A 21,355-nucleotide genomic window follows, 5' to 3' on the forward strand; every position below is an offset into this window, starting at 1 on the left:
CTGATTGTAGCCGCAGAGCACTATAGATGGTCCTCAGATGTTCTATGGGTTGACGTCTTCAGTGGTGTTGTACTCCAGTTTCATTTTTGACCATGTTCTAACCCAACTTGACCCATTCATACACCACAAGACTTCTCACTTCTTCCTGCCAAATACACCGGCCTTTTTTCTATATCCATTATATTACCTTTACTTCAACTAACACTTAAGACTTTTACATCCTAGCATCTAAACTCTCGTACCCCCAGCATTTCATCATCGAAAACTGGAGTATAACTACCCCAGACTTTATCCGCAGGGACATCTGAGGACCTCCAATAGTGCTCCATGGCTACAAACGGGTGAAAAATATATTGTATTTTTGCATATATTTTTTTCCACAAATATCCTTTAATTACTAAAATGCTGCTAGTGTTCGTAAATCAATAAGAAAGCATATTATGTCAGGAATCCTCCTTTAAACTTGCACTGGCATGATTGTTCATGATCTGGTGTTGTATTATATCTGTACAATGACTTTCATTATCAAGGAGACTGCAAGACAGTCACTAGGTCTATGAAGCATAAACTCTGTGCCATGTCCCAACTCCACTTCTCGATTTCTGGGTGGGACAATATAGGGTATAGTCACCCCTTTTACATAACAAAACATATGAAAATGTCCAATTTTCATGAAGGGTTTGGACGTTTAATATGTTGGACACATATAAGTAAATATAAACACATAACAGAGTATTTACATTGAAGTTAAGAAAATTCAGAAAATTCACAGGACTGAAAGAGATACAACATTTTTATTAAAATGTATCAGACTTTTTCTATTAAGGTATTTAGACTACTAACCACTTTCTACATATGACACATTTTTTTGCTTAAAATGTAAGCATCTAGCCACTAACTAATTGGGTTCCTATATTGATTTCCTACTGAGCTGATATAGGCACATTAATTTATTATATTGATATTATATTCTCAGTTGCTTGAGGTAGATTCTACTTATAAACCTGGGAAAATCACATACTGCTAATAGGGATAAACTAGTAGCACTGCTTGAATTAAATTCCCTGGGTTTAGAAGATCATTAAACTTTTGTTATGTGAGCATAGCCTTTATCCTAGAATGACCCCACATTGGCCGATTTGTAAATTTCCAAGGATAAAATAAATTTGTCACTTTTGCCAAACATATGCAAAAAATAAAACACATTACACAGGGACTTGGAATAATTAAGCAACTCCAAGGAATTTGGTCTGATGTCAGTGTAGTTCATATTTGTGCTACCAGGTCCTACAACGAAGTCAATAACGAGATACAGTTTGATATGCTAAGATGTATTGTAATAAATACTTTATTTTATTTAAAGTTTAACTAAATACACAATGTTAAACACATCTTAAAATGCCATGTACGAGGAATGCCATTGAACACTCTCTTTAGGCATCATATTGAATACCATCTTACCACCATTCCATGTCAGAAATACACAAAAATATAAACAGGTAAAAAAAGTTAACTATATCATGCAGCATATTTTACTCTGGAAAATATGTTTATTTACTTTTCTTAGCCAGTGTGATCTCTCACTGAATTATGTGAGCATCTTCAGATCAGGATATAAATTACTTTGTGACTACACAAAGCTGGATTGACATCCAATAATAAATAATATGACAGAATATAAATCCACCAAGTGCCATTTAATTAGGGTTTAATTGTGCCTTATAGATTTGCTGTGCCTTTTCGTATATAGGTGTTTGTTTTATATTTTTAGGTTTAGATTGAAAACATAATAAGGGGTGTTCTCAGGGGTTCCAGAAGAAATCTGCATCATGGAACAGGGTGATTTAGATGCACCACTGTGTAGAACATGCTTTTATACCCCCTCTATGATAACCTCAATGTTTACCAATATTTAAATGAAGGAGAAATGGAGGCATCATATTATTATAAATATAATACCACCTCCTATCCAGTAATCACAAATTTACCATTCCCGCCTTCTGAAGAGTTTAGAGGTGTATTGGTGGAGCTGATCGGATGAGAATATTGTACAGTCATCTTCTTGATTATGCCTCCCATAATGTTTAAATGAAAATAAGAGTAACATGCCTGGGACATAAAATCCACCCCATATATCCTTTGAAATCACAAATAAGGAAAAAGAGCTACAAATTCCTTTTATAATTTGTTTTGCTAATTTTAGTACATCAGGGGGTAAATGTATGAAGCTCCGGGTTCTTCAACACCCGCGAGTTCGGCGTCTTCAGCGCTTAAATTTAAAGCGGCGCTGCCTTGTAAAGGGCTTACAAGGCAGCGCCGCTTTAAATTTAAGCGCTGAAGACGCCGAACTCGTGGGTGTTGAAGAACCCGGAGCTTCATACATTTACCCCCAGGAGTGTAAAATAAGAGAAAACAAGTTTAAAATTTGGATGGAAAAAAGGACAGCCCTGGAAAAACTGGGACACATGGGGTCCCTCTCCTTGACACACTGGAACTTTAAGGACTGGGAAGAGAGTACTTTCTTTAGAAGTAATATAATGCCTGCAATTCTCCTATATCCACTGATTCCTACAACATACATCATTCTCTAATTTATCCAAATCAGCAACCCCCATATTCTCCTGTACATACACATGCCACTTGACTTTTACTGACCAAATTTTGGCATGTGTTTCACATGCAGTCTTCATGAATATGTATTACTGCAAAATATTGTAAAGCATTACAGATATCTACTCTGTGATGTAATGAGCAACATCATGGAAGAACATCTGGTCTTGAACATTAGCATAGCTCTAAGCTCTTTGAACCTGCCTGTTTGACAAATGATATAAAACAGTCTAGTTCCTATGAATAGGCAAATTAATTTATACTTTCCAAGTAGGCTGATTCACGATCAGGAGGAAGCAATGGTCAAACACAATTATACAGTCTTAAAATACAAGTTTCTTGCTCCCATGAGATTTCTTGCATCAATATGAAGAAGTTACAGATCTGGAATTGTAGTTTGTGCATTTCCCATACGCAAGTGGGTTGAGATCTGAAATGTTTTCCTGTGTGTTATTTTTAGTAAATAAAACTAACCACACAGGGTGGATCATATTGTGGTATGCACAATGTGGTTTAGAAAGGGGCACTTGGGACGTCCAATTTCATTATGGTCCCATAAAATAAAAGTTCTTCTTTGCAATCCATAAATCATTCATATTTCTGCAGTTATTCTGCCTTCTTTGGAGAAGGAAACATGCAAAATCCAAAGCAGATAAACTGCATCTCATTTAAGTACCTGTAAACTTAATCCCTTTTCCTTGAACCATTCTGCTGTTTATTCCTTCCCTGCCATTTCCGTTGAATGCACATTCCTGTTTTTCAGTCATTTTAGCTGTACTGCTTTTTAATTTATCAGCATTGGTACAAAAAGTGTTTGTATGAATTAAACGAATGGATATACATTTCATTCTACAGGATATAATTGTTTTCAGGCATTATTAATTTTATAGAGGCAAGCTTGACTCTCCCTTGGAAGCAAGGAAATACAGTTTTGGGTGGTTTTGTACTTATCCTTTGAAAGACGTTGCATCTCAGGTAACATTGGACAGACATATGGTTGCTTTAAATAGATTTATATTTTTCTGTGTCAAGCCAAGCTCCTTAGTCTTTCTGTGTATTAATAATGAATGTATGCACCAACTACAAAGGTGTGAAAAAAAGAAAACTTGTTTATTTCTTGGCGTGTCTTTATGACAGATCTTCAGATGTAAGAAATCTAATTAACAAGCTTGGCAAATCTAACAGCAAATAATAAAACTAAAACTTGGTGTACTTGTAAAGGTGCTTCCAGCTGTACACTGTAGTAAATATATTTTGAGGCTGTTTAAGAAGAATATATTATGCATTTCTATTTTCTGTTCTACAATAAATAAGTACTCTCTCAATATTTTGAATATATATGGATATTCTACTACAGAAGCCATCTGTGTAGCTTTTCATCTTAAGGGCAGTTTTGATTGCGTTTGGCATGTGATTCTGAACAAGTGACTGCACTTGTGGTCACAAACACTTCCAACTGCAAGTGCTAATGCTAATTGGATTAGGGTCATTGGAACCATTGGGTTTCATTCCCATATCTGTTTGTAATCATTAGAAAAGCAGTAGTCAAAGCATATATTTTCACTCGAGTGGGTATGTGGCCTAAGAAAACTGTATAATTCTGTTTTGCTGAGCAGCTCCTCCATTCTTAATGGAAGGAAATAAGATAAAACAGTACATACCACTTCTGTCATAACATGTCTGTAGGGGTTGTGCCTTGTGATATTGCCAAAATAATCATTTTCAGACAGACTTTAACCAGATATAGCACGATAACTTGTGATCAACCATTGCAATTGCAGCCGTCATAGTGTGACATTTAACTTTCACACTCCCAATGTCTCTACTTCTGCCTGCAACTCCCTATGCTGCAGGATTATATCTACATACAGGGTTTATTGCTGCTGTAAAGTATCGGAATATAGTCCGGGACTTGTATGGACCCCATAGTATTTTCTGTTCAAATATATTTTGTATTATTCATATAGCATGTGTACTACATTTTCATGTTTTTTTGTTCTTTTTGTTAAGCATATTGTTTATATGTGTATAGTATTCATTTAAAACACTTACATCCATTGTAGCTGTTCCTTCCTTTTTCTCTTCTTCATTTTTTAACTGCTCAATATTTCTGCATTAAATAGTTTATAGTACTTACCTCTTACCTTATTGCTGTCTCGAAACTCCTCATTCACTTTCTGTTTATTCCTTAACTCCCTCCCCACCGCTTTACTTACTTCTACCATTGGTGTCGCCATTGCAAATAACCTCACCACCACAATGTATCAAAGAAAGTGTTGTTTACACTACATTTTACTAGCAGTTCCGCATGTTCGCAATTTTTATGGTTTTTTTTAATCAAATTCCTTCCTACATGAACGGTAACATTCCCACAATGGAACAGTAAAAAAAATAGAAATGTTCAAAAGTCAGTAGAAAAGCAATAACTCGCACTTGGTCCCCATTTGGCTCAACATAGTGCAAAGTTAGGCTGTGCTATGATATGTTGTGAGTCCAGTAAATGATGCAAGTCTAGTAAACTGGTTATTTGGCTGGATTTAAATGTGCAATCAGATCATATACATAGGAAATAGTTTAAACTGGTCCACACATTTTCCATTTGTCTGTTTAGAAGAGAGTAATATTACGACATTACAGGCCCTTCGGAAAGAACTGAAAGAAAGGCTAAAGGAAATTCCTCATGACAAATCAGATTTATTACTATGAAAATTGTCTTACACTATCAGACAAAAAGACATCCAAGAATGTGACTTGAATGTCTCTTGAATTTATGTTATGAAGTATTGTTCGTTATTTAAAAGCTAAAAAATATTTTCATACAATTTTATATATGAACTCTGTATTATCTTCCCTTTAACAAAGGAAATTCTCTCAGCAACTAATAGTATCTGAAAAGGAAATGAAAGACAAACCAACCACATAAGCAGATGCATTTACTGATAAAAACAAATTCTATGTAATCCAAACTATATCACTTAAAAATCAAATACTCTTCTTAATTCTAGTAATTTTACGTCAAAGCCTTTGTTTCATCCGAAATTGAGATGCTTGTACTAGTTCATCAAATGGGTTTACACTAAAAGTTAGAGCTAAATTTGAGCAAGGTGAAGAGGTATGGCCCTGTTCATGCTGGTTTGAGCTTAAATGGTTACATTTTACACTTATGGTTACACTTATGATAATACTTAAAATAGTTTCAAATGTGAATGGCGAGCTCAAATATCGAACTCAAACTCAGAAACGGTTGATGTTGAATGAAATAAGAAGTTAAATACCATTGTAGCCATTAAAGATCAGACACCCTACACTTTGTAGTTTATTTTAATGTCTTTTGTTTTAACTGTGAGCTACGAACTTTGAACTGTGAATTTGGCCATGGCAGTCAAACCCAAATCAAATTTGCCCAACAGCCTCATGTCCAGAACCTGCCAAATTGAATTGAATTTTCAAACTGGCTAAAATTCAACATTACAATTTTTATAATAACACAATATTTGGAATATTCAAAAAGACAAATGTCAGGACAAAATCCTAAAGATATTCACCTTGAATGTATGTTGCTCTTTATTATTTTATTCCCCACGCACATCACCACCTTTGTACCCTGTTCCTTCTGCCCCTACCCACTCAGCAAGGGGTAAGGGCAGAATGTTTGGCACCTCATCTATACAGACTCTTGCTCCCACAACAGTTAATCTTAATTACCCACCTCTTTCCCAGTCTTTAGACTAGAAGACTCCCTCATGGCATTTATTTAACTAGACATATGGGCTTAGAGATGAGCAAGAGCCCTTTTGACTGTATGACTGTATAAAGGGTCTTTTGGTCTTGTCCCATAAGTTTATTGGGAACAATTTTGCACATCCATATTATACTTTTGCTGGAGAAGTTTATTTCTGAGCAATGCAATACAAAGCTTCACACATACAAAAGTGACACACATAAGACTAAACCAAGCCATAAGCATAAGAAGTTAAAACATAAATCACCTTTTTCCAAATCTAGCTTTACTTGCGAAAAAAAACTACACAATAGCTCTAAACATTGGTATTCACAAAAACAGAGATATCATGGTGTCCATGAAAATGCAACAATGTAAAAAAAATCACAACTACTGAATTATGAAAAACAGCCATGTGTGCAACACCCAGGAGGTAAATGTATGATCCTCCGATTTCTGAAAGTCACCGGAATTTGGTGACTTTGCAGTGAAAATTTAAAGCGGTGATGGCTTGTAAAGGCAAACTTGCCTTTACAAGCCATCACCGCTTTAAATTTTCACTGCAAAGTCGCCGATTTCCACAGAAATCGGAGAATCATTCATTTTCTGCCAGGTGTCACTAGCTACATATATTGATATTTCTGGCCATACAATGATCCACAACATGACTTTTAGTCATCAATCAGCAAGTAACAATAAACAAATATCTCAACATGCCACTGCGAAAACACAACACCAAGCCGAATAAACCACAGTTATCCAGCTCTTACCATTTACTATATTGCGTCGACGGCTATAAGAAAGCTACAACCTGGATCTGTAAATAGAAACTCTTTCTAATTCTGTTTGTTGGAACTATATTTAACTATACTTAAAAACCTGCAGCAAATCTTCTTATCTTATATACTCACCCCACATCGCAATTCTCTGTTCACATCCCCTTATAACAACACAGTTATCCCAGGCTCTTTACAGAACTGCAAAATCTCTGAGGAGTGGTCCTAATACCACATTTCATGGTTTGGTAACATTGCTACCATAAACATGGTCATAGACTAACATCCTAATTCAGGCTTTTGCTAGTCCTTGTTCCAAAAGCACCAAATTGGTTCGGAGAAATGATAGGGATAGGAAATCCAGGGCCCCAAGGTATCGATTACTTGCGGCCAAGGGACTAAACTATTCTAATCTGTTTAGAATAACAACCAATTATAAATGAATGATTTTAGAAGTTAACTTCTGTGACTGGTATATAAGCAGTACACCTATGGGTACCTTAAATGTTCCTTGTGACTTCTAATATCCTTAATATCCTTATTTACAGAGTAGGTTTCCTAATTGCTGAAGTAATGACAACATTAAGCATTGTTTGTACAGCTCTTACTGAGGTTATATACTCATTCATTTAACCAGTATATTATATTATACTAGTCTATGGTAATGGACATTATATCCAGTGTTTGTTTTGAAGTTTATGGAGTGAGATTGAAATCTCCAGAAATTTATTGGGAAAGTGTGACAGATTTTCTACTGCAACCTAATGCGCAAACTATATAGTTTATAGACTAAATCCCTATTTCCACAATTGCTAGAATTAACTTATCATCTTAAAAAAAAAATACCGGAGTACATCATGTCCTAGAACAAAGTTTTAATGACCTGTGAACTGAAAACATACCACTGCAGAAACTGGACCCTTTCTTAAGTTTGCCATTCCTTTAGACAATTTCCAGTAATAACATTAGACTTTCTAAACAAACAGCCCACACACTTTTTTTTTTAATTTCTTCTACTTTTTAACTGCCTAGATGTTAAGACAAGTATTTTATAAAGTATTGACCATTAAATTCAAACAATTAATCTAGCATAGTCGACAGTCCTATATATATATATATATATATATATATATATATATATATATATATATAGTTGTTCAATTGTGGTACTCCCATAAACGCTGGATAGGGTACTCCCATAAAAGGTGCAACCAGCAATAAGCTATGAAGGCTTTTCTGGTGACACAATCGCAGGGAAACCCACGGTCTAGAGTGCCCCTGAACGTTTTCAGTAATAAATAGTTAAACGTAAGCATTTTTTTTCTGTCACACTACTGGTTTAAACCGCAACTAGCCCAGGGCTGGTGCTAGTATAATTTTTTTCTTTTTTTTTGAGGAAGGGGAGCCACTAAGGAGTTGAGGGCGCCCAGTGTGTTTTTTATCTTATGTTTGTATGATGTATAAGTAAATATATTAAGATTAACACTACCATCACACTGCTTATGTCCTCTGTATGCTATTTAGTAATTGGCTCTGTCTCATCGTCATAGGAAACATGAAAGGAAAACTATAAAACAAAAAAACCCCTGTAAACACCGTCTAAATGATTATTCGATAAAGTTTTATTCATTATTTAAGACATTCAGGCAGCACGGTAGCCTAGTGGTTAGCACTTCTGCCTTACAGCACTGGGCTCATGAGTTCAATTCCCAACCATGGCCTTATCTGTAAGGAGTTTGTATGTTCTCCCTGTGTTGGGTTTCCTCCGGGTGCTCCGGTTTCCTCCCACACTCCAAAAACATACTGGTAGGTTAATTGGCTGCTAACAAATTGACCCTAGTCTGTGTGTGTGTTAGGAAATTTAGACTGTATGCCCAATATCTCATAATTTGGCTTTTTTTCGTTCCTACTTTATTAGTAACCTCAGTAACATTAATTTCCAGTCATTTCTAGTCAATTTTTGTCAAATTTCAAGAACACTGCTACCCCTCCTGTTTCTATATGAGCAATGGCACTGAGCAATGGCACTGGAGATTGGAAGGTGACAAGAACACTGCTACCCCTGATTCTGTGGGCAATGGCGCTGAATCTGCTGGGGAGGGAGGTGCTCATGGAATCCAAAATCCACGAGATCTGACAACGCAACAATGACATTTTGCCTTGATTCAGATTCGAGGAAGCGTGAAAGTACAGAGCCGGCTCAGTACTCGGATTGGCGATGTCGCACTCTATATATATATATATATATATATATTAGTGCGATACTGAATATACATTTCATGCACTACAGTAAGAGCCAAGGGTATACAGTTCTATGCAGCAAGTGCTTACGGCCCTTCAACACCTAAGAAACCAAGAGTTGGTTTGCAGCTGGCAGCAGATGGAAATGCGTGTATGGGTGTGCTACTGCCGGGGAGACTGGGCACAGGAATTGAAGAAAAATAGATGCTATACTCCATAGTATAGTCCTGGAGTGGGAGTATTGATGTTGGACATAACTGATACTCAGGCTCTGAGTAGTGCACTGAACAGGTTCTTATAGTGGCTGGTAGATTGGTGATTCCCCACTTGTGTTATCAGTACTGGAGGTTAGTGGTAACACCTGAGAGAAGTGTTATGCTATCTCTAGCCTGAGGCTGAGCCCAGCTGGGTTCTGTTAAGGATTCTAATTGGAAGGCCAGCAATCAGTGGATTGATGAGTGTTGGGGGCAATGATGTCTAAAACTGCTGATACTGACACCAGGTCTCTGCATCCGAGTAGTTTGCTAGCTTGATCTATTTTAGTTCAGTCCATACTTATCTAGATTTGCGTACTCATTCACATATCTCTGATGTACTGTGCAGGTGGTGCACCTAGTGGATAAGCAATTTTATCTTTTATAAATGTGTTACCTGATATCGTTAATTAATTTTTCAAACCCAAAATGAATATGGAGGTTTGTTATTTGAAAACACTAAAGTCAAGTTGTGATTGGGATCGCTATGACCATATGAGCTTGGACACAAGTTCTCATACCACAAACATCAACAGTGAACATTGTTCACATCTGGCCCAGATTCTTCTCGTAAGATGTGACCACTTCTAAGGCAGAGACTTTTGAGGTTTTAAAGGCGTATTTACAATTTTCATACAAGAATAACTTTAATGCCAGTGAACTCAAAAAAGACCATAACATTCTTTAAAAATATTTTTGGAACAAAAGGTCTGTCATTTTAATTTAGGTCTTAAAAGTTAATTATATAGCTAGAATTAGCAATGCTGAAATGTTGTGGTGTGGGGATATGTTTTATTTTAAACTCACTGTTTGATAGACCATTTTAATCATTGCCCAAACATTTTCATTGGGCTTTCATAGTATAAGTACCTGTGGAAGGCATTCATATATTTCATGCAGGTATTGTGGTTTACATTGTGTTTGATTTAATGTTTTCTTTGTATAGGTCTATGTTTTTGGGAGATTTTCTGTTATAGTTTTTGTAATGGTAAAGACATTAGGGTAGAATAGGCTACTATTTACTGTACTTCTCAACGTTAATGAAAAGTTTGGTATATTTTCTTGGATATTCTTAATGGTTAAAATGTCAGTGTTTTAAAAATAATTTGGCATTGACAATGCTAGTTTGTAAAACCCTTCAGTCATATCTACAAAAAACTTCCTCTGTCTATTACAAATGAGGATGAAGTAATCATTAATATAGTCTGGTGATTACGGAACAAGATAATAGTATTTTTTAGTACTGTAGGTATGGATGTATTCTAGTAACATATTAACATAGCTGATGAGGTTGAAAAAAGTCACCAGTCTATCAAGTTCAACCTATTTTGGATCTCCTGCGATCCTGCACTTATATTTGAAATTGATCCAGATTAAGCAACCACCAATCTGTTTCAATTGTGAAACTCCCCCCAGACCCAGTATTGCAGACCTATTTTTACCCTATATACACTACTATCCTTCATTTTAATTAACGGTCGTATCCCTGAATACACTTTTCTGCTAAAAATTTGTCTGACCCTTTCTTAAACATATCTATTGAATCTGCCATCACAACCTTCCCTGGCAATGAATTCCATATCTTGACTGCCCTTACTGTAAAGAACCTTACAACAACCTTGCTGGTTGTGAAATTTCCTCTACTCTAACCTTAGGGAGTGACTATGTGTCCTGTGTATAGTCCTTGGGGTAAAAAGTTTCCATGAAAGTTTTCTGTATTGACCCTTAATGTATTTGTACATAGTAATCATATCTCCTCTTAGACGCCTCTTTTCTAAAGTAAACATGCCTAAACTGGCTAACCTTTCCTCATAACTTAATGACTCCATACCCTTTATCAATTTTGTCGCCCTTCTCTGAACCCTTTCTAGTTCCAAATTATCTTTTTTATAGAGTGGTGCCCATAACTGTACTGCATATGAGCTCTTACCAACGATTTATACAGTGAAAAAATGACACTGTCTTCCCTTGCATCTATGCCTCTTTTTATGCATGCCAATACTTTATTTGCCCTTGCAGCTGCTGCTTGACATTGAGCACTATTGCTAAGTCTACTGTCTACAAGCACTCCCAAATTCTTTTCCATTATAGACATTATATACTATACTATATATACATTGTAAGGGACAGACAAAGAGTCAGAGGGACAAACTGTGGTCAGGGTTTCTGAAAATAGGCGATATGGGAGCCGGGTCAGTAACGGGTAGTCAAACAGAAATAAGTAATAACGGAGAACTGGAGAATAGCCCTTAGGACACCTGTTGCATGGAAACTGAACATCTGAATATGCAGATTAATATGATAAAATGACATGACATTACCAGGCATGTGCGGTTTCTTTAGTATGCTCACGTTTCATGAGTAATACATACATAAAAAAACAAGAAGCTGCAAGGGAAGTGGCATCTGATATTCTGAGACTGAAGAATGGCAGAACACTGATTGGTTTGAAATTGTTAGAAAAGGTGTTTGGTTTACCCAGGGCTATACATTTTTGGTTTCAGCAGGACATCCTTTCCTGGAGATGAATCTAAGACTGCTAGGTGAGCCTCTGAGATGGCAACTCCTGAGCCCTGTGAAGAGCATAGTGTTTGGGTTCTAGAGAATGGAAAGACCTTTGATTATATCAATGTGACATCCATAAAAGGAGGCTCATCAGGCCCAAATTTAGGATTAGGATTATTAGGATGACTGGACTACAGGGGTGACATGCTGCTCCTTAAATTCCTGCTGGCACTTTGTGATGCAGTCTAGCCCTAAGTAAAAGAACAAGAGGGGATAAAGAGCAATGTGCTGGAGTGAGCAACCTCAATTAATATGCTATTCATGTTAATTACGTGAATAACCTATAATTCGTAAAGCCAAACAATAGAGGTATTACTTTGGTGAGCGCCTACCTGTAATTGCCATTAACAAAAATTATTTAAAAAATGAAGGTCCTGTCAGGGGTATTATTAAAAATGCCTATAGTAAAATAAGATGTAAACATGTCACTTACAAACCAGTTGTGGTGATACAATTTATTTATTTTAAAGCTACTAGAGAAGCTGTATAATAAATTGCTGAGGTTAATTGGTTGGTATTCACGAGAGCCAGAGCTGTTGTTTTTTTTGTATGTCATGCATATATGGTATTTTATTTCCTTGTTCAAGATTCACTCATTGAGGAATGTATGTTTTCCAGAATTAATGCTTATATATGCTGGTCCTTCACTAACATTCTTATCATGAATGATTTCTTTTAAAGGAGCGCTGGTTAATGGAGCCCAATGTTTCTCCAACTTCAGGCTACTTACGCAGATGAGACCACAATGATTACTAGCTTCTATTTTATAAATATTTTGCTTCAGTTTACTTAATACCCTTTGAGGTGAAAAAATAGTGTTTTCCATGTGTAATATAAGACAGAGGTTTCAGTGTGCCAGATTAACAGTATAAAACAACACAGCAGCTGAGATGTTCATAAATTTAGCCAGAACCCAAGTTATAAAGATTTGGGAATAACATAAACATTAAAACACAGCAGTTCCCCTCACACTGTGAACCAATAATGTACTTAAGTTCCGGGAATGGTTGGTATATGGAACACATGAGTGTACAGCACAGTATTTGGTGACCATCCTTTACAGGAGGGGTTGTGATGTGAGATGCTGTGCACAGAGCACTAGGTGGCAGATTTGTGGTACTCTAGTCAGGCACTGCTGGAAGCTGACTCTTCTGCACATTTTTGCCTACCCATAAGCAAAGAGTGGTGAGACCCCAACCAAGTCAAGACCACAAATAACCGGACACTTTACAGTATTTGGTGACCATCCTTTACAGGAAAGGTTGTGATGTGAGATGCTGTGCATAGAGCACTAGGTGACACATTTGTGGTACACTAGTCAAGCACTGCTGGAAGCTGACTCTTCTGGACAGAGTTTTGCCTACCCATAAGCAAAGAGTGGTGAGATCCCAACCAAGTCAAGACCACAAATAACCGGACACTTTACAGTATTGATTTTTTTATTGCTGGGTTATTAGGAAAGAGATTTACAAGGGAATGAGGGGAAAATTGCTGGTATATCAATGTTTATAAATTATTAATAAATCATACATTTATAATTGTAATATAATTGTAATATATTTATAATTATTACAAGTATAAATAAATCACAGTGAAAATGATTCAATATTATACATCCTATCTTACTAATTCAGTAGCAACCTACAAAGTTAAAAGATTGTTCTCATTATCATTTCCTAAAATTAGCCTAAAGTGCAACTTTTATCTTATGTTTAAAATACTTAAATATGTTTAGAGATACACACACACATAACTGTTAGAAGTTCAGTTTAATTTCACCTTCAAAGTATGTTGTATAATTAAGTGTACTGTCAGTAAGAAGTATGTTTCCTGCTTCTGAAGTGATGTTTAAGTTGAGTTGATTTCCTGAAAAATTAAATTTAAATTAAATTGGTGGATTGTGGGGGAACAGCAGGAGACTAACTCCCACCATAGGATTGTAGTTGAAGTATCAAGCAGTCACACTGTTCTTGTGTCTGTATACAGTGTATTAACTTTTTTTTTTTTTCTTTAATGCTCCTGTTCTGGTAACATGATCCTCAGATGACATTGCCAGAAGAGGAATCCCGGTGGTGGTTGTTTACACTTGATATATTGGCTCACCATGCAAAAAAATCATGAGGAAGACTGCTACTGGCGGTAATCCCATTAGTATATAGGGCCCAGGGCATTTCCTCCCTTTGATAAATAGTCTGCACAGTTCTTGTCATAACTCTACTTAAGAGTTTGTACACATGGCGTTGAAAAACAATGCTGTTAAAAGCCTAGAGAAAACCTTGTTTTAGGTACTCTACAGGGCATTAGAAGTATGTTCTCAAAGTTTTCCTGCAGCATTGTGTACTGTGTACTTAGAGAGTGCTTCCAACAATCTCTATCCTATTCTACTCAGTGTAAATGTTTCTGATCGCTGCAGGCAACATTGTAGTTGATCCAGTGAAAAAGTTTGAAAGAAAGCGCACGTGTGTGTGTGTGTGTGTACAGGTCCATTATTTGTGGACTATCATCATTAAAGCATGTTTAAGGACGCACATTGATTGTGTAGTATTAACATCTAAGGACATGAATTCCTTGTTAAAATAGAACCCTGATTTCCCTGGTAAGAAAAAGTAATGATTGATGTGGTTGATGTCGGTACTCAGTGAGTGGGTAACAATTAAGCTCCCTGTCAATTTTTTTAGACCTTTAACATTTACAGTTTATTGCTAGCACTGTTCTAAATGCTACATGTGTACTTAGGAAGGAGGGGAAATGAGGACATAGCAGTTAGGAGTGTGAGAATATTCATAAAATTTCAGTAGCTACAATGTTTCTTGAGGATTTATAAAAAATGATTCCAGCTATTTCAACACGTATTTCCATGTCCTGCCTTGTTTGGTATTATATATGGGTGTGGACAAGGCAGAAACTGATTGTAGTGTCAACAGGTTAAATAGTTGTAGCTATAGCAGGTATTTATATTAGAGATGCTTAGGCTCGGTTCCCCCGAGAACCAAGCCCCGCCGAACCTAGCAGATCTGAGTATCGAGCCGAGCCGACTCGGTACTTTCGCATGCCCTCGGAATTGAAAATGAGACAAACCGTCATTGTTACGTTGTCGCATTTTGCGAGTTTTGGATTCTATAAGTACTGCCCTACACGGTGATCCAGCGCCATTTCACAGAGGGACACAGAAGGGGTAGCACAGTTCTTGGCAGTCTCTAGAGCAATTGGGCAGCGTCATAGGTAGGAAAGAAAGAGGACGGGTAGCAATGTTCTTCAAAGTCTCCAGTGACATTCTAGTTATAGCTCACACAGAAACAGGAGAGCTCTATTGCTAATTGTCATTGCTGAAATAGAAGTAATAGAGCTGGCAGTTTTTTTCTAAATCTGCAGCCACATTGTACTGTGTTATATAGCTCACACACAAACAGGAGAGCTCCATTACTCCATTGCTAATTGTCATTTCTGAAATAGAAATAACAGGGCCGGCAGTGATCTTAAAAATCTGCAGTTACATATTACTGTGCTATCAAAATGGATTCACAGCAGTACACAGAAGACCAGGAGCACTAAGCAGCTGCTGTTACCAGTCATGATGATAGTAATCTCACTATGTCATCTGCTAAAGCCTATGTAAAAGTGCATAGTGTTTTTAAGTCAGGGAAACAAAATAGTAAAAAAACACCTTTTACCTTGGTAAAGAAAAAAAAACCTGTAAACCAGGCAAAGTTATCTGCAGAAAAAAATAAAATTGCCAACATGCCATTCTACACACGCAATGGCAAGGAAAGAATGAGGCCTTCGCCTTTAACTATGAGTGCTAGTTCTGCAACTGTCACTGAGGCATCTTCTTGTAGGGTCAGTCATGACCAAGCAAGACCTTGTCATTCTGACTCCAAAAGTGGTGTCCAAATACTTTCACATGTAAAAGCCGAGCTGGAAGAAAACAGAAAGGCATTAGAGGAAAATGTATGTTCAGATTCAGAAACGACACAAATCCCTGAGAAGAGGCTATCAACGAGTGCTAGGTGTAAACCTAACCTTTCTGATAGTGTAACCATAAAGAAGGCCCCTTTCAGCATTTCTGCAGATGTGTGCATGAGCAGCCCAAGTGCAGCTGGTGATACATAAATTGAGAATGCCACTTTGGAATTGCAACAGGACGAGGGGGATATTTGTGTAGCTGACGAGGGCGCTAATGAGGATGTTGATGAGGATGATGTTGTTTGTTAAAGTCCTGCACCAGTGGAAGCAGTTCTTGCACGTGATAAGAAGAAGGCCATTGTCATGCCTGGACATAAGACCAAAAAATTCACCTCCTATTTGTGGAATTATTTCTACCCAAATCCTGAAAATAGTTGTCTAGCCATTTGTATTGTTTGTAAAGCCACAGTCAGTAGAGGTAGGGACCTTAACCATCCATGTTATGCCATTTGAAGCAAATTCATGGCAAGCTGTTGGAAAAATCCGTAACTTATGCTAAAAAAATAACAACAAGCAGTCCAGCATCAGCTAGGTCCCTTCTCTTATCTAGATCCCGACACCTGCAATCTACACCAACAACACCTTCCTCATCAATATCCTCAGTAGCGATCGGCGTTAGTCCTGCATCCAAGTTGCTAAGGCTAGATGACTCCTCCACTCTCCTGGATTCCTCAGAAGAATTCTTGAGCATTAGTCCCACTGTTGCTGCTGCTGTTGCTGGGGGTGGATCTTCATCACAGAAGCAAACCAAGAAGAAGACTACTAGTAGTTTACAACAATTGACTGTTAAACAATCCTTTACAAGAGGAAGCAAGTATGAAAGCTGTCACCCAGTCGCAAAGCGGATCACAGACGCCATGGTGACTATTCTAGTATTAGTTCTGCGTCCACTATCCACTATTAATGCAGCTGGTTTTAAACAGTTACTTGAGGTCTTGTGTCCCTGTTACCAAATTCCATCACAACACCATTTTACCAGAAAAGCTATTCATCACCTCTACCAGAACGTTCGTAAAAATGTAATTATTGGGCTACAAAATGCCATTCTTCCCACTGTACACTTAACCACAGATATGTGGACAAGCGGAACTGGGCAAACTAAAGATTATATGAGTGTGACAGCCCACTGTGTTGGTGATTCGCCTTCATCAGCAGGAACAGCAGCAGCATGTACCCAAGTATGTCACATTTTTCAGAAGTAGGCTACTCTGTGTATCAGCGGCTTCAGTAAGAGGCATACAGCTGACAATCTGTTACAAAAAGTAAGGGATGTTATTGCAACATGGCTAATCCTGCTTGGACTCTCCTGAGGATATGTGATTTCTGATAACGACACCAATATTGTTAGAGCATTACAGCGGGGTGGGTGGGTGGGAATTCCATCACATTCCCTGTTTTGCTCATACAATAAACTTGGTGGTGCAGAGCTTTTTTAAAAAAATGACAGGAGATGCTGTCTGTTGCCCGTAAAATATCTGGACATTTTTGGCATTCGGCAACAGCATGTAGGAGATTGCAGCAGCTACAAGAGCAATTTAATTTGCCCTGCCACCAACTGAAGCAAGAAGTGGTAATAAGGGGGAATTCCACCCTTTATATGCCTGTGAGGATTGAAGGAACAGCGAAAAGCCATCCACGCTTACTCCACATGCCATGACATTGGGAAAGGAGGCGGGATGTATTTTTTTCTTAAGCGCAGTGGAGAATACGTTTCGTTTTGTGCAGGGTGCTGAAACCATTCGAAGTAGTCACCTGTGAAGTGAGTTCAGACACTGCTAGCTTGAGCCAAGTGATTACCTTAATTAGACTTTTGGAAAAGCAGCTTGAGAAACTGAAGGAGGAGATTAAACAAAGCAATTACGCCAGGTATGTCGGACTTGTATATCAAGTATTTTATTCACTTCGCCAGGATGCAAGAGTTATCAAAATCTTGAAATCGAATCACTACATTTTGGCGACTGTGCTTGATCCTAGGTTTAAGAGCTGTGTCTTCTCTTTGTTTTCAGCTGTTCCAGATCTGAAGAGATGCAAGGAGCTCCTGGTGAGCAAGATGACAGCTCAAGTGCTATGTGACAGGACGGCGTCTCCTCCTTCAGTTTCTCAGTCAACTGCTGCTAGGAAAAAACTTAGCTTTCCCAAGAGACTCAGGGATGCTGCAAATGACTCGGCACAACATTTTGACATCTGGGGGTAAATGTATGAGCATGCGGGTTCTTCAACACCCACGTGTTCAGCGTGTTCGGCTATTAAATTTCAAGCGGCGCTGCGTTGTAAAGGGAAACTTCCCTTTACAATGTAGCGCCGCTTGAAATTTAATCGCCGAACACGCTGAACACGCGGGTGTTGAAGAACCCGCATGTTCATACATTTACCCCCTGATCTGGTCTAAAAGAATTAACCAAATAATGTGACACCTCTGCTGTAACTCCACCTGATCCTACTATCAACATTCAAAGGATGGTGGAGGATTATTTTAACGACAGCAGAGAAATAGTCACATCAGACAGTCCCTTTACATACTGGGAGGAAAAAATAGGAATTTGGAGACCCGTTTACCAACTCGCTTTGCTCTGCCTAAGCTGCCCACCCTCCAGTGTGTACTCGGAAAGAATTTTCAGAACCTTGTCAGCGATCAGCGTAGGAGGCTACTTCCTCAAAATGTGGAAAAGATGATGTTCATAAAAATTAACTTCAATTTCCATGAGGAAAGCCTTTCCCGCCAATGACATCAAAATACAGAGTCTTCTGTAATGGTGGATTCCAGCGGTGATGAATTAATAATGTGTGAGGATGATATACACACTGATGAGGTTAAAGATGATGACAACAACATCTTGCCACAGTAGAGTTCATTAACAACACTGTTACCTTAAGACCATTGTTAGCTTGTTTTGTGGGGGCCCAAACAAACCAAGCACATCAGCCACAAAAGTGGCACTCCATGTCGCTAAGTGCTTGGTTTGTTAAAGTGTGCATGTCCTTTTTAAGATCCAACATAAGGGTGGGTGGGAGGGCCCAAGGACAATTCCATATTGCACCACTTTTCTTTTCAGCTACCGCTGTGTGCCAATGTTACCTACATGTGCTATATACTGTTGTATGTTTTGCAAAAATCTTAGACACCCATTGATGGTGTAGATGACTGAGCACAACATTTTGACATCTGGGAGAAAGCTGAGAGTTTACCGGCGGGTTTGAAAAACCAATCAGATTCTAGCTATCATTTATTTAGTACATTCTACAAATGATAGCTAGAATCTGATTGGTTGCTATAGGCAACATCTCCACTTTTCAAACTCGCCGGAAAACTCTCAGCTTGATACATTTAACCCCTGGTCTTGTCTACTGTAAAATAATTGACCAAAATTAGTGACACCTCTGCTGCAACTCCACCTGATCCTACTATCAACATGAACATCCAAAGAATGGTGGAGGATTATTATAATTTTTTTTGTACGGTATAAAGACAACAGTTTTATTAACAAAGAAAAACGTTGGTTGCAGAAGTAATGTAAGCATTGAAGTCTAAATAGACGTGTATATTACTCAAACCTTCTACTTTGCTGCTGTTTTATCAGTATTACACAAAGTGTTTGTAATCTGAACTTTACGTCAAAGGTACATAACTAACTATATTATAATTGTTTGGGAATTGGGGCTAATTCAAAGCTCAGTGATGACCTTGCTTTTTGCTGTGAATTTCAATGGCTCTTTTTAGTGCATTGTCTGGAACAAGATCTGATATACTCATATCAGAGTGATCACATACAATTTTTGGACACCTGGCGGATTTACCCTTCTGAAGTTTGTTTTCAATCATCCTCCTTTCAATTGCTTCTCTCTCGTACGTGTGACCACATACTTTGTTTTTTTGAGCAATCAAATGAACCATAACTGATTTCATGATTCATTCTCAGTTTCACTGTACCGGCCATGTGCTTAGGGTGACAGCAATCTCCTCGTCCTCATCTTCCAAAGTTTAGTCTGCAAGGGCCGGTAACACACCCATTTGTTTTCTCAGGTCTCTTAGCTGTTCTTTAAACTAGACATATTTATTGTCCTGCCTCAGGGCCTCCTCTGTATTATTCTTCTGAAGCGCAGTGTATCTCTCATGTTCAAGCTCTCTTAAATCCGGGATCTCATCCGGTGGGTCATGTTTTAACTTAAGTATGGTCTCCTCAACTGAGTCTATATATTGGTTTAAATCTCTGTTCAGTGCAACTTATTCCAACATGACAGATTCCATGCTGCCCACATGTTCCGTGTCACAGTCTGTCTGAAGCAGATCTAATGCCACTCCAGTTTTTAATAGCCATTCCTGTATCTACATACGTTTGGCAGTTCTTTAGGGATGAGAGGGAGGTATCCACAGAGGAGAAGGAGATTAAAGATGCAGCACGAGCAGACATGTTTAATAATGTAGAGTTCATTGACAGCACTGTTAGGCTTTAGTCAGTTAAGCTATTGGTAGCTTGTTTTGTGGGGGCCCAAACAAACCAAGCACTTCAGCCACAAAAATGGCTCTGCTTGTCACTGGAGTGCTAGGTTTGTTAAACTGTACATGTCCTTTTCAATATCTTACATAAGGGTGGGTGGGAGGGCCTAAGGATAATTCCATCTTGCACTACTTTTCTTTTCTGTCACTGCATTATGTCAATGTTTCCTAGGTGTGCTGTGAACTGCCGAGTTTGTGTAGTTTGCTCGCTTAGCATCCAGCCAGTTTGCTGCAGTCTTTGTCTGAGAGTGGATGAAAATAATATTGTGACCTGTGAGGTGGTCAAAAATGACTGGAAATGACTGGAAATTAGTGTTATTGAAGTTAATAATCATGTAGGAACAAAAAAGAGCAAAAATATGTGATTTTAGCATATTTTACCTATTTTCTTCTAAATAATGACAGGTCCAAAACCAAAACCAAAACACGCAAGGGCGGTTTTGCCAAAACTTTAGAATCACTAAGAAATGTTTTGGTTTTTCCAAGTGATACTTTTTTTTATCAAGGTACCTTAAAATTGACCTGAAATTATATTGAATGCATTGATAATCACATATTTTATTATTTTTATTTTATATACCTGATCTATTCATCAAACTTTACATTTATCAAACAATCCTCCATTTGCAGCAATTACTGCTTTGCAGAAGTTTGTCCTTCTGGGTGTCAGTTTTTGAAGATATTGAGGAGAAATTTGTACCTGCGACTTCTGTAACTCTTCTCAGAGGTG

The 21,355-nt window shown here is 37.8% G+C and overlaps 1 protein-coding gene and 1 pseudogene across 1 annotated transcript in view; one reads left to right on the forward strand and one right to left on the reverse strand.

Annotated features, from left to right (window-relative positions):
* Positions 1–21,355, forward strand: part of UST (uronyl 2-sulfotransferase) — a 232,702-nt gene that overhangs the window by 88,479 nt on the left and 122,868 nt on the right. The window lies entirely within an intron of this gene.
* LOC142142524 (E3 SUMO-protein ligase NSE2-like) lies at positions 19,801–20,539 on the reverse strand (annotated as a pseudogene).

Source organism: Mixophyes fleayi, chromosome 3 (assembly GCF_038048845.1).
Source record: "Mixophyes fleayi isolate aMixFle1 chromosome 3, aMixFle1.hap1, whole genome shotgun sequence".
Lineage (NCBI taxonomy): Eukaryota > Metazoa > Chordata > Amphibia > Anura > Limnodynastidae > Mixophyes > Mixophyes fleayi.